Here is a 15,723-nt window from a genome sequence, read left to right on the forward strand (position 1 = left end):
TGACTTCTACCTGAAATGGCAATGCTGAAAACAGGGCAACACCGGGTGCTTCCGACAACGGACTGATCGGGGTCAGCAGTCCTTGGTAGCTCAGGAGACTCTACCACTTGGTAAGGAACACTCTCTGCACGACACAAACCTTGAACTTGGGGTGAACTCCTCTCTGGCTCTACACATGTTCTTACCGAAGGACCATACGGACAAAGACCGACTAAATCTACGATTTCTCTCACCATACACAATATACCAATCATTTTTCTTGCTTTTTTAGTCTTTTGTAAATGCGTTTCGTCTGAAAATACAGAAAAGTAAAATGATCTTAGTTGTGCTTGTTAATTAATAGACGACAATAATTAAGTCGCAAAAATAGTTTACAATGTTTCATCTGTAACGGTATTGTATTTTTTAAATGACAACAAAGTCTCTTAACTGATCCTCCACATCACTTACAACGTCCTTTTCTATATCCACAGGACCACAGCAAGGTAAAACCCTGTAGATAACATACTGCATCTACACATTTCGCTGCTGTTCCTGATCCCAAGCTGAGAAAAGGGTCATCCTCATTGTCTAAGACCAAGTCGTGCTCTTCTACCTCTACGAACAGCGCTGTATCATTTTCAACAGTGTCATCTAAATAGGAAATGACTTCTACCTGAAATGGCAATGCTGAAAACAGGGCAACACCGGGTGCTTCCGACAACGGACTGATCGGGGTCAGCAGTCCTTGGTAGCTCAGGAGACTCTACCACTTGGTAAGGAACACTCTCTGCACGACACAAACCTTGAACTTGGGGTGAACTCCTCTCTGGCTCTACACATGGTCTTACCGAAGGACCATACGGACAAAGACCGACTAAGTCTACGAGTTCCGTCACCATACACAATATACCAATCATTTTTCTTGCTTTTTTAGTCTTTTGTAAATGCGTTTCGTCTGAAAATACAGAAAAGTAAAATGATCTTAGTTGTGCTTGTTAATTAATAGACGACAATATTTAAGTCGCAAAAATAGTTTACAATGTTTCATCTGGAACGGTATTGTATTTTTTAAATGACAACAAAGTCTCTTAACTGATCCTCCACATCACTTACAACGTCTTTTTCCATATCCACAGGACCACAGCAAGGTAAAACCCTGGAGATAACATACTGCATCTACACATTTCGCTGCTGTTCCTGATCCCAAGCTGAGAAAAGGGTCATCCTCATTGTCTAAGACCAAGTCGTGCTCTTCTACCTCTACGAACAGCGCTGTATCATTTTCAACAGTGTCATCTAAATAGGAAATGACTTCTACCTCAAATGGCAATGCTGAAAACAAGGCAATACCGGGTGCTTCCGACAACGGACTGATCGGGGTCAGCAGTCCTTGGTAGCTCAGGAGACTCTACCACTTGGTAAGGAACACTCTCTGCACGACACAAACCTTGAACTTGGGGTGAACTCCTCTCTGGCTCTACACATGGTCTTACCGAAGGACCATACGGACAAAGACCGACTAAGTCTACGAGTTCTTTCACCATACACAATATACCAATCATTTTTCTTGCTTTTTTAGTCTTTTGTAAATGCGTTTCGTCTGAAAATACAGAAAAGTAAAATGATCTTAGTTGTGCTTGTTAATTAATAGACGACAATATTTAAGTCGCAAAAATAGTTTACAATGTTTCATCTGGAACGGTATTGTATTTTTTAAATGACAACAAAGTCTCTTAACTGATCCTCCACATCACTTACAACGTCCTTTTCTATATCCACAGGACCACAGCAAGGTAAAACCCTGGAGATAACATACTGCATCTACACATTTCGCTGCTGTTCCTGATCCCAAGCTGAGAAAAGGGTCATCCTCATTGTCTAAGACCAAGTCGTGCTCTTCTACCTCTTCGAACAGCGCTGTATCATTTTCAACAGTGTCATCTAAATAGGAAATGACTTCTACCTCAAATGGCAATGCTGAAAACAGGGTAACACCGGGTGCTTCCGACAACCGACTGATCGGGGTCAGCAGTCCTTGGTAGCTCAGGAGACTCTACTACATGGTAAGATACACTCTCTACACGACACAAACCTTGAACTTGGGGTGAACTCCTCTCTGGCTCTGCACATGTTCTTACCGAAGGACCATACGGACAAAGACCGACTAAGTCTTCGAGTTCTCTCACCATACACAATATACCAATCATTTTTCTTGCTTGTTTAGTCTTTTGTAAATGCGTTTCGTTTGAAAATACAGAAAAGTAAAATGTTGTGCTTGTTATTTGAAAGAGAACAATATTTAAGTCACAAAAATAGTTTACAATGTTTCATACTCGGGGTCAGCAGTCTTTGGTAGCTCAGGATACTCTACCACAAACAGAACTATTCTGAAGACCTCGGCAAATCCGAAACATCCCAGCAAACCATGGTTTGATGATGCTTGTGATCAAGCAATAGGTGACCGTAAAAAATCTGAGACTGAACCGATTTATGTCCTGTCACTGCCATTATTTGAGATAGATTACACATATTTTGTGTCAATATTGTTGCTCCAGTTGGACGAAAAGAATGGTTTGTGTGAATTTGGGAAAGTTATGCCTATGTTTTTTCTCCTAATCGAGAGTTACAGTAACAAACTGTATCGTCATCACTGAACGATTCCTTCGGTCTCTGTCATAAATTAGTTTGCTGATCTTCTTTTCAAACGATTTGACGGGACAATAGGGTGATCCAGGGAACACGGGCATAACACCTGATGTTGATTCTCTATTATTACCCCCCCCCCCCCCCCCCCCCCCCAAAGGGTGACTGGGGAATAGAAGTATGGTCACCATTGGTCTTCCTCCGACCGGCAGTAAAACCCGTGCTAAAGTGGGGCGTCCGTTTGGCTGTGCGGGATGTACAAATTTGCAGCCACGTCCGGTCAGAATGGGGACGTTAAATCCGATGCCTCGTGTAAAGAGAGTGCCACGCTCTTTGCACGTAAAGAACCCTTGCAACAACCCTATTGTATTTATTGTGAACTTGTTCTCGTCCTGAATATGCATGAAATATTTGCCACTGGACGTTAAGCAACCAACAATCAATCAATCTAGTATTACCTCTTTGATTTTAGTAAGTTCATCTTCACACTTTGAGACATATTTAAGTCCAGACTTTGGATCATTTAAAACTTCAAATGTTTTTTTTTTCATTCCGTGCATAGTTTCCTGTGATTTTGTACAAAAATATAGTCTAATATCAAACTGCACTGTGTTCAATAAATTTTCTGGTGCGTCAAGGATCATGATAATATATTCATAAAATTTCTTACGATCAGGATCCCCCCGGTGGATCGCTATCCTTGCCGTGGTCGGGGGGCTTGCGTGTCTCAGTGACCCCAAGAGCTATACCAGTTGGAGCTTCGTCTCCTGGTAGGGTTACCCATGCTGGACAGGTCGAAGGGTAGAGACCAGACTAAAGTGATCCGAACATCGTACGAGTTGCCCGATGTTTTGAATAAAATAGGCTCTCCAACCCGTTGGCCGTGGGTTGCTACCCGTGTCGGTGGTTGACGAGATCCTTGCGAATTAGGGCTGTAGCCAGACTCCTTACGGTCAGAAAATACCCGGACGGACAAGACTATAGTTCAATAAGCTGCTTTGGCTCCAATATCATCTAAACGGGAGGTCGGATGGACCCGGTTCGATCAATCGGCTGGTCATGTCGAGCCCTTCAGTTAATCCTCAACAATAAGCTTTCTTGTAACAATTTTCATGATATACACATGTGTTTTAAATAAAGCTATTTATATTTCGGATAACTGAAGAAGGCGATGGCTCATGGGTCAATCAAGTGGTACGCTTTCTATTTCGCTTGATGGATACGCTCTGCTTGAGTATACTATTCTTGGAACATCTGGTGCTTTCCGCAGTGGATCTTGGGTGCTAATTTTGGGGACCAGCTACGTTATACATGTTATACTTGGAGCTCGTTTTCAGCATTAGCACTTGACCCCGGCTCGCCACGGAAACACAGCATCGCCCTAGTAGGCACTCCGAGGTGGGTGGATGACAAGAATGGTGAATCTTTCTCATTTCCTATGGCACAACAAAACCAACCCTCTAAATCAGCTTTAATACATAAAAAAAGAAAATGTGATGATTCAGTGCCCTGTCAGGAAGATGACAGTTGGCCCAGATTTATTGTAATAAAAGGAACAGATGAAAAACCAATTTCCAAAATATCTCCCTTTGTGATTCACAAACAAATTCAAAGCGTTGCTGGTACTGTAAAAAAAGTTTCAAAAATGAGATCAGGCAATTTGTTGGTTGAATGTTCCAACAAAAGTCAATCAACAAATTTGCTTACACTGACAACAATTACAAACTTTCCTGTTTCTGCCTCTCCTCACAACAGTTTGAACAGCTGTAAGGGGATCATTCGAGACAGAAGTCAATACCTTGGTGACCTTACCGTGGAAGAAATCTGTGAGGAACTTTCAAGCCAAGGTGTAACTGATGTTGTTAGATTTCAAATAAAAAAGAATGGAAATATAATCAAATTAAATACATATCTTTTGACATTTAGAACTCCAACTCCTCCTCCATCTATTACTTTAGGTTGCTTCGGAATCAGAGTTGACGGGTTTATCCCTAACCCAATTCGATGCTTCACTTGTCAAACGTTTGGTCATGGAAGCAAACAATGTCGTGGTACGCAGAGATGCTTCAAGTGTTCTGACGAAGGACACGAGGGAACAACCTGTAGCTCTGAATCTTCTAAATGCGTAAACTGTGGTGAACCCCATTTTTCATCATCTTGGGACTGCCCTGTTTACCTTAAAGAAAAAAATATTATCAAAATTAAAACAGAAAGAAATATCAGTTACCCAGAAGCTAAACAGATAGCTTCTGTTTCGAATGATCTCCTTGTTTCGAACAGACCATCGTACGCCAGCAAAGTTGTCCGCTCATTCAGTCACGAGCATACACAAACTCGCATGACCTGGCCAATTGATGCTGAGACATTTACAATGCTGCCTGTTGAAACAGAACCTAACGATAAAATATTAATTCCAAGAAAACCAACACCTTCTAAAACCAGTACTCAGTCAACTCAATCTTCCTTACAGAGCTCAATGTCATCATCTAAAAAAAATGAAAAAAAGAAATCAAATAAAAAAGATACAGTTAAATCAGACAGTTGGGGCGGTGAATCTGTCTGGGATCTTCCCAGTGACATAGATGATTCTTCCATCTCCAATAGTCCTCCTTCATCTGCATCTAATAAAACTAGTTTATCTTCTGCATCTAGTACAAAGTCTTCTAAAGCCCCGTCTCCTCTTCGTTCTCCAGAACTGAAGGATGTCCCAAAGAAGCCAGCAAATACATCCTCTCAGAAGTCTTCTGATTCGAGGTCGCGGGGTAGGGGTCGAGGCGCAGTAAAACCAGCTGCGCATGGTCCTGGAGATCGACGACTCTCCTCACACAACAGATTTTCAACACTTAACGACGAATCAGAAATGGAAATCGAAAGTGTTGCGCCACCCGAAAGATTACAATCTCAGGGTGAGCGAAATAAGAATGCTGGCAAACTCGATAGCATTCGCCCGTCTATTAACAAATCATGACTAATATCATATCTTCTCGAGTTAACGCTTCTAGTTCAGTCTTTTTTACCTACTGCATTTTGTCTTCAAGAAACTCATTTAAAAGAAAGTGACAATGTATCTTTAAAAGGATACAACATGTATAGCACATTTTCTAAGGTAGATGAACGTGCTGCAGGCGGATCATCCATTTTTGTTAAGGACAACGTCATTCATAGCACAGTCCAACTCACCACGGATCTGCAGGCAGTTGCAATTCGTTTATCATTAGATAAAACAATTACATTATGTTCTATATATATTCCACCCAATTCAATTATCGATAAAGCTAAACTCAAAAACCTCACTGATCAATTACCCTCACCATTTATACTTATGGGCGACTTCAATGCACACAACCCCTTGTGGGGAAGCAAGTCCTGAATATGCATGAAATATTTGCCACTGGACGTTAAGCAACCAACAATCAACAGTCAATTAAATGTGCACTTGTAAGTCTGTTGCAGTGTGTATTTACAAAAGCAGTCATAAGTCATTTTTATCACAAAATATCCTCAAGTTTATCTAATAATACTTCTAGTCATTAAAACATCTCAAAACACAAAAACATAATTTAGAATCTTGAAGGAAAATGGATTTGATTTTTATTGCATTAATTTTCAGGGCTGGTAAATTTTGATCAGGACAGGTAATTATTTTATGCAGCCAGCCCTGTGGTCTGGTAGACATTTCCAGTGAGTTTCCTACCCTGCATATGCACCAAATTTATATTCAGTAAAACACAAAATATCATAGGATAAAACAAGTGAAACTGCGAGCTACTGCTCACTGATGATACCGCCGCAACTGGATAATTTTAATAGTGTAAAAATATGTAAATTGTTCTATAAACAGGAAGTTGTTGAGTGATGAATCTGAAAACGCATCACACGGTATAGCTGACTTAAGTAAACCTTTAAACCAAATTTCAGAAATCCTGATAAGACGAGAAACATTCTTGGGACGGATGGACGGACGGACAGACAGACGGAGTTAAAACAGTATACCCTCGCTTTTTTAAAGCGGGGGTATAATAAACTAAAACAAAAAACAACTGGGAATTAACTTGTTGAAACCCACCCGCACATTTAAGGACAGCACTTTTAACTTGCCTTTCTCATTTTTAATTTCACAATTTTGACTATTTACTATAGTATCACTTTCATTCAATATGGGCTGATTTTCACATTTTGATTTTATTTCAACACAACGCTCCTTTTCAAAAGAATCATCATTTGAACTTCCTTCGCGTTATTAAAGTTCTTGCAATTCTAAGGGCTTTGTGATCAACATTGTCCATTCCTATCTAAAACAAATCTCCAGGGCTATCAATTGTAACCTTTGATTCATCATGTAGAGTACAGTGGATCTTTCCCTCATTTTTAAATGCTCATTTTACGTTAGTCTGTTTTTTATGTAAAAAGAGAATGAATACCAGCTTTGTGAGATCTTCTGCTATAATTATGTTCTTTAAAAAGAGCCGAAAGATACCAGAGGGACATTCAAACTCACAAGTCGAAAATAAACTGACAATGCCATGGCTAAAAAGAAAAAGGCTAACAGACAAACAATAGTACACAATACACAACATAGAAAACTAAAGACTGAGTAACACGAACCCCATCAAAAACTTGATGGGATCTCAGGTGCTCCGGGAGGGAAAGCAGATCCTGCTCTATATGTGGCACCCGTTGTGATGCTCATGTGAGTATAAACCCGGTAATAAGTCTAATTCGGTAGGTCATATTCGTGAAAGGGGGACGGGATTGTAGTTACGACATTAGGTACATATCGGCTATCACCTGTGAAACGGATATTCCATAACGGTCAACCAACTCTTGTAGCGTCCGTAAAATTTACGAAGGGATGACTTTGTTCGATTTTTCTCAGCTCGGCACGATCTGTGCAATACAGATTATTTACTGGTGTTAAAAAAGATAATTTCCCTTTATGTATTAAATAAAATGGAAATGCATTTATATTTGTTCAGCCATACGGAAAAGAGACCTATGGTCTTTGATTTAAGGTCAGAGGTCATGGTTTTGAATTTTACAATACTCTTCAGAAACCATTATAGATATCGAACAAAATAAACAGTAACCAAAATGTTAGTCTCAAAACATTATTACTGGACAAATTTGGTCGAAATGATACGGTCATATTTTTTGGTGGTCGTTGTTCCTGAACTGCGTATCATATTTTTTGGTGGTCGTTGTTCCTGAACTGTTTAATTCAACTTACTAGTATTATTACTTGAAACTTTGCAGCTAACACGGTCTGCATTTATTTTTCTTTTATTTCATATCCCCCTGATTTATCTGAGGGAGGGGTGACACAATCTAATGACCAAGAAATCTCCTACTAAAGTTGTGTTGTTCTTGTAATTTTAAAAATATCTGTTGCGTTTGAAGTTTTTGACCATCCGATTCTGAGTAAACGTCTTGAATTCTCCTACGAAATATCGGATAATGTCCTTTCATGGATTAAGTCTTACTTAAGCTGTAGAACCTAACGTATCTCTTTTGTCTTAGCGCTATCAAGACGATGTGCAGCTACATTATGACGTACTTCAAAAGCTCTATACTAGGTCCTAAAATGTACTGATGTTTTCTACACCCTGTTATATTTTCTGTGATGAGTCATATCATGCATTTGGGTAAACAGTAACTCATTAGGGTTACAAATTTGTACATTGCTTATTTTCATATTCATGTTGTTTACTTAATTTACTGTTTAAAGCCACAGATTACCTTAATTTTACAGGGCTAAAAGAAAATAAAAGCAAATAATTTAAACGTCAAGAGATGTGCCATGAATGCCAATGATACCACTAATCTCCACAAGTTCTATCCGTTGTAATGATAAAATTCTTATGACTACCGACATTGATAGAATACTCAAAATCAAAGAACCCCCAAGGGTGACTGGGGAATAGAAATATGGTCACCATTGGTCTTCCTCCGACCGGCGGTAAAACCCTCGCTAAAGTGGGGCGTCCGTTTGGCTGTGCGGGATGTACAAATTTGCAGCCACGTCCGGTCAGAATGGGGACGTTAAATCCGATGTCTCGTGTAAAGAGAGTGCCACGTTCTTTGCACGTTAAGAACCCTTGTAACAACTCTTTCAGGGGTCCGTAGGTGACCTGTTGCAAGGCTAAATTTCTGTCCCTATCCAATTTACCCTCATTTCCCGTGGCAGTCTAAATTTCTCCGCCCTTCATCCCGGACACCCCTTTTACAGAACCTACCTATAGTATTTATTGTTAACTTGTTCTCGTCCTGAATATGCATGAAATATTTGCCACTGGACGTTAAGCAACCAACAATCAATCAATCAATCAGTGGAATCGGTATCGGATTTTCGGTTTCGTCTGGCTCATTGGGTTCTTCATTCGAGATTGTTTATTGACATGGCATGATATCTTTTTTTTTCCTGTTGTGCTTGGTTTGCTTCTGCGGGATCTTCTACAGAGTGTTTCTTTGCCTCAGCAGGAGGTGGCAGGATTTCTTCATTAGGCTTCTCTATTGGGTTAGCTGGCTCTACAACCTTTTTCAAAAATATAAACATTTCTTTAATTTCATTAAATTATGTTTGACTTCTGCAAACTGAAAAGTAAACCCCGTGTGTCATTACGGCTTCAAATTTAAAGTTAAAATACTATGAAGATTATTTTATATGTTTTAATCACTAACATGCACAGTTTACTTCTTATCAAAAATATTACTTTCTCTTCTTTTTCTAGGGGCCTCGACTCCCAATATTCATTGGCTAGTATTGTCAGTTTCCTACCGAAGGTCGGTGGTTCTCTCCGGGTACTCCGGCTTCCTCCACCAATAAAAACTGACCGCCACGAAATAGCACAATAGTGTTGAAAGTGGTGTTAAACACCAATCAATCAATTAATCATATTCTTTTTCTTTTGAAACAAGAAATTGCCAATGTGACACCTATCAATCTCACACCAAAGAATTAGAATGTGAGTAACATTGGACAATGTGCAGCATTAGACACTGAGATTCAACAAAACCCAAACAGTATCCGTGTATGCAGTATTGTTCTTTCAAGGCAATCATGAGAGAAACCCCATGTTTTATTCAATAAATTGTGCATAGGTGTTGACATATTCTAGATTGATGCATTTGATTTTTTCCACGAGATGAATTGAACTTTTTTTAATATATGACATAGGTCAACATATTTTACTTCACTGTATATGCACTGGTCATTAAACATTGTATTTTTTGCTGAAACATTTTAATATATTCAAAATAGAATTTGGATTTGATTCTTTTGAAATACAAGGTTACAAGAATCTCACCTTTTCATTTAATATACGAACATAAATAGAAAGTAATATATAGTAAATCAGTTTAACGCAAGTTCTCCAATTTATTTCAATGACCAGATAAGAAGCATGTTTAACGTGTAGATAAGAAAATGTCCTTCCGTCCATTATGAAGTACTTATACATATACGGTAAGAGTTTACTATGCTTTATCATCTTTAAAATATGTTGACACATTGAAATACAAGAAAGTCGAAATTGTGTTAATTTAACTGCATTTTAGCAACTTTAGTTTTATGTTTGATGACCTGCCAGAAATTATAAATAAACTACACGCAACAGTGTACATACATGTGTCCACCAATCAGTTTTGATTGTTGGTGGCTTATCGTCCAGTGGCAAATATTTCATGAATGTTCAGGACTCAGTTTTGACATACGTACGAAGGCGTAATAGTAGATACTATCACTGGATTTGTTTTTCAGTACTTAAAAATAAAAATCCATTAAAAGGTAATCTTGATGCGTCATCAATGTTATATACAAGTGAAGTATTATGTACCATTAAACATAAGCTTTTCGTTCTTTTCTTTTCATTCTTTACTACCCGAAGCTTTGATTTCGCAATAAAGATTGATTTAACATTAAACTAGCTGTCATGTTTTACAATGATGACCATCAATAGTGGTGTAGTAATTACGGACCCTTCCGGGGTACCTATGTTCACCTCTGGGTTTTTTTCTGTATATCTCAATCTATATTGCTTGTTTGACTTTTGACAATGGTGTTGTTTGTCGGTATTCAACTTATACTTTTTTCGTCCCTTGTTGTCTTTTCTACCTTTTTAAAAACTGAAATTTAAATCATTATATTTCGAAACGGTTTTGATTATCTTTTTCTTTTCTAGTTGTTTTATTGTTCATCCTATACTGGAAGTGCGCAGGTAACGTATTATTAATATCATTTGTATTATCAAATGGATGAAATCTTGATTTAATAGTAGTAATCTTAATGACAAAACGACAATCAATTGTTTGTATACGAAAACGGTTATTGAAAACAAATGTAAATACAACTGATGTCAAAATTCATTCCAGAGAAGGGTTGAAATTTGAATGCAGAGCCGATTGTACGAGTAATGTTCAAAACAATACTTTAGAATAAAAGAAAGAAATTTATTTAAAATAAACTGTTGTATGGTATCTTAGTATTTAAAGGACCCCCATCCAGACCCTTACTAATTGAGATGAGGTGGAAATAACTCCATCATATTGTATCTTAAGGAATGGACAACTGTATTCACAACATTAATGTGCTTTGCTATGGCGTCGTGAAAAACTTCATTGAAACTCAAACTAACATATTGCATTTCAACAACAGCAATGCCGACAGTGTATTCAGAATACATTTAAAATTTTCCCCAAAAAATTAAAAAAGCATATTTTATAAGATACGTAAATGAAAACGTCTTTTCAAGTTCCGCTGTTAACTTAAGCAATGCAATATCACATTGCCTACATTTAAACATTTAGAACATAGCAAGCTTTTTTTTTTCATTTAAAATAGATAAATTTTAAATGAAATAACTCCACAGGGTGACTGGGGAATAGAAATATTGTCACCATTGTTCTTCATCCGACCGGCAGTAAAACCCTCGCCAAAGTGGGGCGTTCGTTTGGCTTTGCGGGATGTACAAGTTTGCAGCCACGTCCGGTCAGAATGTAGACGTTTAATCCGATGCCTTGTGTAAAGAGAGCGTCTTTAAGAACCCCTGCAACTACTCTATGACGGACCCGTAGGCGGCATGTTGCAAGGCTATATTTGTGTCCCTATCCAATATATCCTCATTTCAACAGTTGCAGTCCAAATTTCCCAGACCTTCATCCCGGACGGCCTCTATTACAGGACCTACCTATTGTAATTATTTCTTCTCGTCCTGAACATGCATGAAATATTTGCCACTTGACGTTAAGCAACAAAAAACAACTATAAATGAAAAACATTTTTTAACGCTGAAATTGACATTTAATACCGATATCGACCTGATCATGCTGCAAATATTTGTCACTGGAGGTTAAGCAACCAACAATCAATTTAGAAACGATACCAAAAAAATTGTAGACACGACAATTTCCTCTAAGTTTTTTATACAGGTAAGAAGTATTCTTCACGGTTATACACGTGCGTATTGGCCGTGAGAAATTTGAGGAGAACTTGAAATTTATAACCCTTTTTCCATAGATTCAGTTTTAACTTTTTTTTCTCTTATTAAATTTATTTTGAAGATGGACCAACATATTTTTTAAAGATAAGATGAAAAGGAATAAAATGTATTCAAATTACTTTTGTAACATGCATATTTGTTAACCGTACCGACATTAACAGGAACATTTAATCATGTATACTTCTATGAAGTACTTTCATAACAGGTTTAAAAAGTGACAGTTGAATATTTTTTTTTTAAAACTAAACCGACTTTCCAAATTTAGCATGGACTATAAACGGTTAACGTTATACTAAAATGGTGACACCGGTTTACAAGTTACATGTACATGTATTAGACCTTATCTGACCTTTGTTCATTTCTATCAAAACCATTACACTATCTAAATTTAGTAAGTGATAATTTAGTATTCTACGTCAGAGAACCGATTTACCTTAGATTGTCAGAATTTATTCTTCTACGTCAGAGTACCGATTTACCCAAGATTGTCAGAATTTATTATTCTACGTCAGAGTACCGATTTACCACAGATTGTGAGAATTTAAAGATAATGTCAACTTGAATGAGGTTATTATATAGCATTACATTATTGTTTAATAAATTTAAATTTAAGAATTGAATGCTAACGTTCAATTTCCGCGATTCATATTAAAAATGTGAGCACGATCAACGCTTTTACAACCCTATAAAATTATAAAAAGAATTATTTAATTCTTATAATTACATTATTGCTACAACCACGAAATAAAAAGTTACATATCAAGCTTTTCGATTGTTTTTTTTTTAATGCATTATTTTAAGTTACGGATAGCACGTGCAATCATAGCTGTTGTATTTTATACGGAAATAATATTAGTTACATAGTGTGTTAGTGACCTAATACGATATATACAAGGTCAGTAAATTCCATATGGGGTGCGAGCGAAGCTCGAATATATCGTATTAGGTCACTAGCACACTATGTAACGAACTTATCTTACCGACTATCTTTATTTGTTGAATTTAGACTAGAGTTGTCTCATTTGCAATCATACCACATCTTCTTATGTTTATATTAAAGTGTTCAATTTTAAGAACGAACCTACTTCCATTGGTATGCACAAAAAAAATTAATGTCAACAATAACAATTTAATATCAACAACCTAGATATAACAATATTAAACATCACTTTCAATACATTCAAATAAGCAAATAGTGCCAAAGTCATAACTCCACTACTAACCGTGTATTGAAATAAGCCCCGCCTCCCTACTAACCTAATATGGAATATACACGGTCTCCACGCGGACGCTTTTAACCAATCATATTCCTAGAAATGTATAGGAGGTAAGATAAAATATGATATTGGAGTGCCTCGCGATTATTGTCAGCCAACCAAAATTACGGGTTCTAATGAAACGTACATGTAATGTAATTATTCACGCGTAATCGTAGATGTCCTTGAAACCCGAGATTGAATGAAGAATAATAAGTACATTTACATTTTTTTTTTCATTTTTACTTTTCCACTGTCTGAAACGAAATTTGAGAAGAGTTAACCAGCATCAAAAGTTTGATAAACTTGGAAAGAAATATTAAACTTTGAAGCTTGTTATGCGGCTTCGAGTGCGATATTTTGTTGTGGGTTCGATTCTCCGCCGTGTCAAGTCAAACTCTTTATCATCGGTATTTGCTATTTCTCTGATTAGCACCCGTCGTTAAGGAGTTTGAATAAGAACATAGACTGGAGTCCGAAATTTGTCCGGTTAGGGTGGCATGTCTTCTAGCGGGATGCCGTATTGGCCATGCTAGAATAACACACGAGTATATTTAAAAAAACGGAATTCAACCAGTGTGTAGACCTTGTGATTGCAAGTGTACAATAAAACATATTTTAATTGAATGTATAGACTTTTCCGATATCCGGAAAAAAAACATTTTTATGTAAATAATATGTATGATTTGTTTAATAATATTCCTGTTAAAACAATTGTTTCTTTTTTAAAAGAAATTGGAATATATTCCAAAATTTGAATTTGCTGTATTAGTTTAAAATGATTTTAAGTCTGTATCATGTAATCTTATTGATAAATTTTTATTTGTAAATAAGTATATTCGCTTTAAACTAAAGTTTTAGTAAATTGAAAGACTTTTTGTCTGTTTAAAAAAAACAAAAAACGTCTTGTTATAATATTTAAAATAGCTCTCGTCGCGATATAGCCTTTTTGTGCTGATGCGGCGTAAAGCAATCACCAATCAATCAATCAATCTTCTAGCGGATTGCTACCTTATGAATTAGCAAGTTAAAAATCCCGCTAACGTATCGGTCAAGTAAAAAGCAGTTTTTATATTCATGTTTCCTCCTGCATATGCATTTGATTTGTAATTGGACATTAAGGATGTTCGCTACTCTGTTTCAAAATAACAACCTTTTTAAAAGACTGTTTAACATGATAGTTTATAAATAAAGGAACTAAAAGGGCAGAAAAATGAAGGATCCGTGTGCTTGTTTTGGAGATCTATATAAGCCATTGAAATTTGGCGGGAAATGATTCTCCCTGGATTTTTCATACTTTTAACATTAGTCGCTTCTTTTTTGTTTCAAAAACCATGCAAAATTAACAAGGATTTTATAAGATTTTCAAATACGACTTTTTAAACTATATGTAATAAAATTATGAAACTTAGTAGGGTTTAGCGGGCAACATTTTTTAATAGCAATACATTGACAAAACCAGAGGATTCCGAAAGTCTGGCAAAAATTCAAAAAAACAAGAGGAACAAACATCCTTAAAAAGTTATTTCAAGTATTAGTGACTGCAGTATTTATTATATGAGCGTCTGGCTGGGGTTTATAGAATAAAGAATAACGGGCAAAAGGAGCAGAACAAAGGTCAAAACAATACAGAATACAGAATACAGAATAATCGGGTGTTAAAGTATGAAGAATAGAGAACAATGGGTTAAAAAGATACAGAATAGAGAACAATGGGTTAAACAGATACAGAATAGAGAACAATGAGTTAAAAAGATACAGAATAGAGAACAATGAGTTAAAAAGATACAGAATAGACAATGGGTTAAAAAGATACAGAATAGAGAATGGGTTAAAAAGATACAGAATAGAGAACAATGGGTTAAAAAGATACAGAATAGAGAACAATGGGTTAAAAAGATACAGAATAAAGAACAATGGGTTAAAAAGATACAGAATAGAGAACAATGGGTTAAAAAGATACAGAATAGAGAACAATGGGTTAAAAAGATACAGAATAGAGAACAATGGGTTAAAAAGATGCAGAATAGAAAACAATGGGTTAAAAAGATACAGAATAGAGAACAATGGGTTAAAAAGATACAGAATAGAGAACAATGGGTTAAAAAAAAAACAGAATAGAGAACAATGGGTTAAAAAGATACAGAATAGAGAACAATGGGTTAAAATGATGCAGAATAGAAAACAATGGGTTAAAAAGATACAGAATAGAGAACAATGGGTTAAAAAGATACAGAATAGAGAACAATGGGTTAAAAAGATACAGAATAGAGAACATAATTTTAAGAATAAAGAAATGAAGGATTTTCCCTCCAGATCCTCTTTTATCCTCATATGTCATTTATTAA

The sequence above is a fragment of the Mytilus californianus genome, unplaced genomic scaffold, assembly GCF_021869535.1.
Source record: "Mytilus californianus isolate M0D057914Y unplaced genomic scaffold, xbMytCali1.0.p SCAF_12, whole genome shotgun sequence".
In the NCBI taxonomy this organism is placed as follows: domain Eukaryota; kingdom Metazoa; phylum Mollusca; class Bivalvia; order Mytilida; family Mytilidae; genus Mytilus; species Mytilus californianus.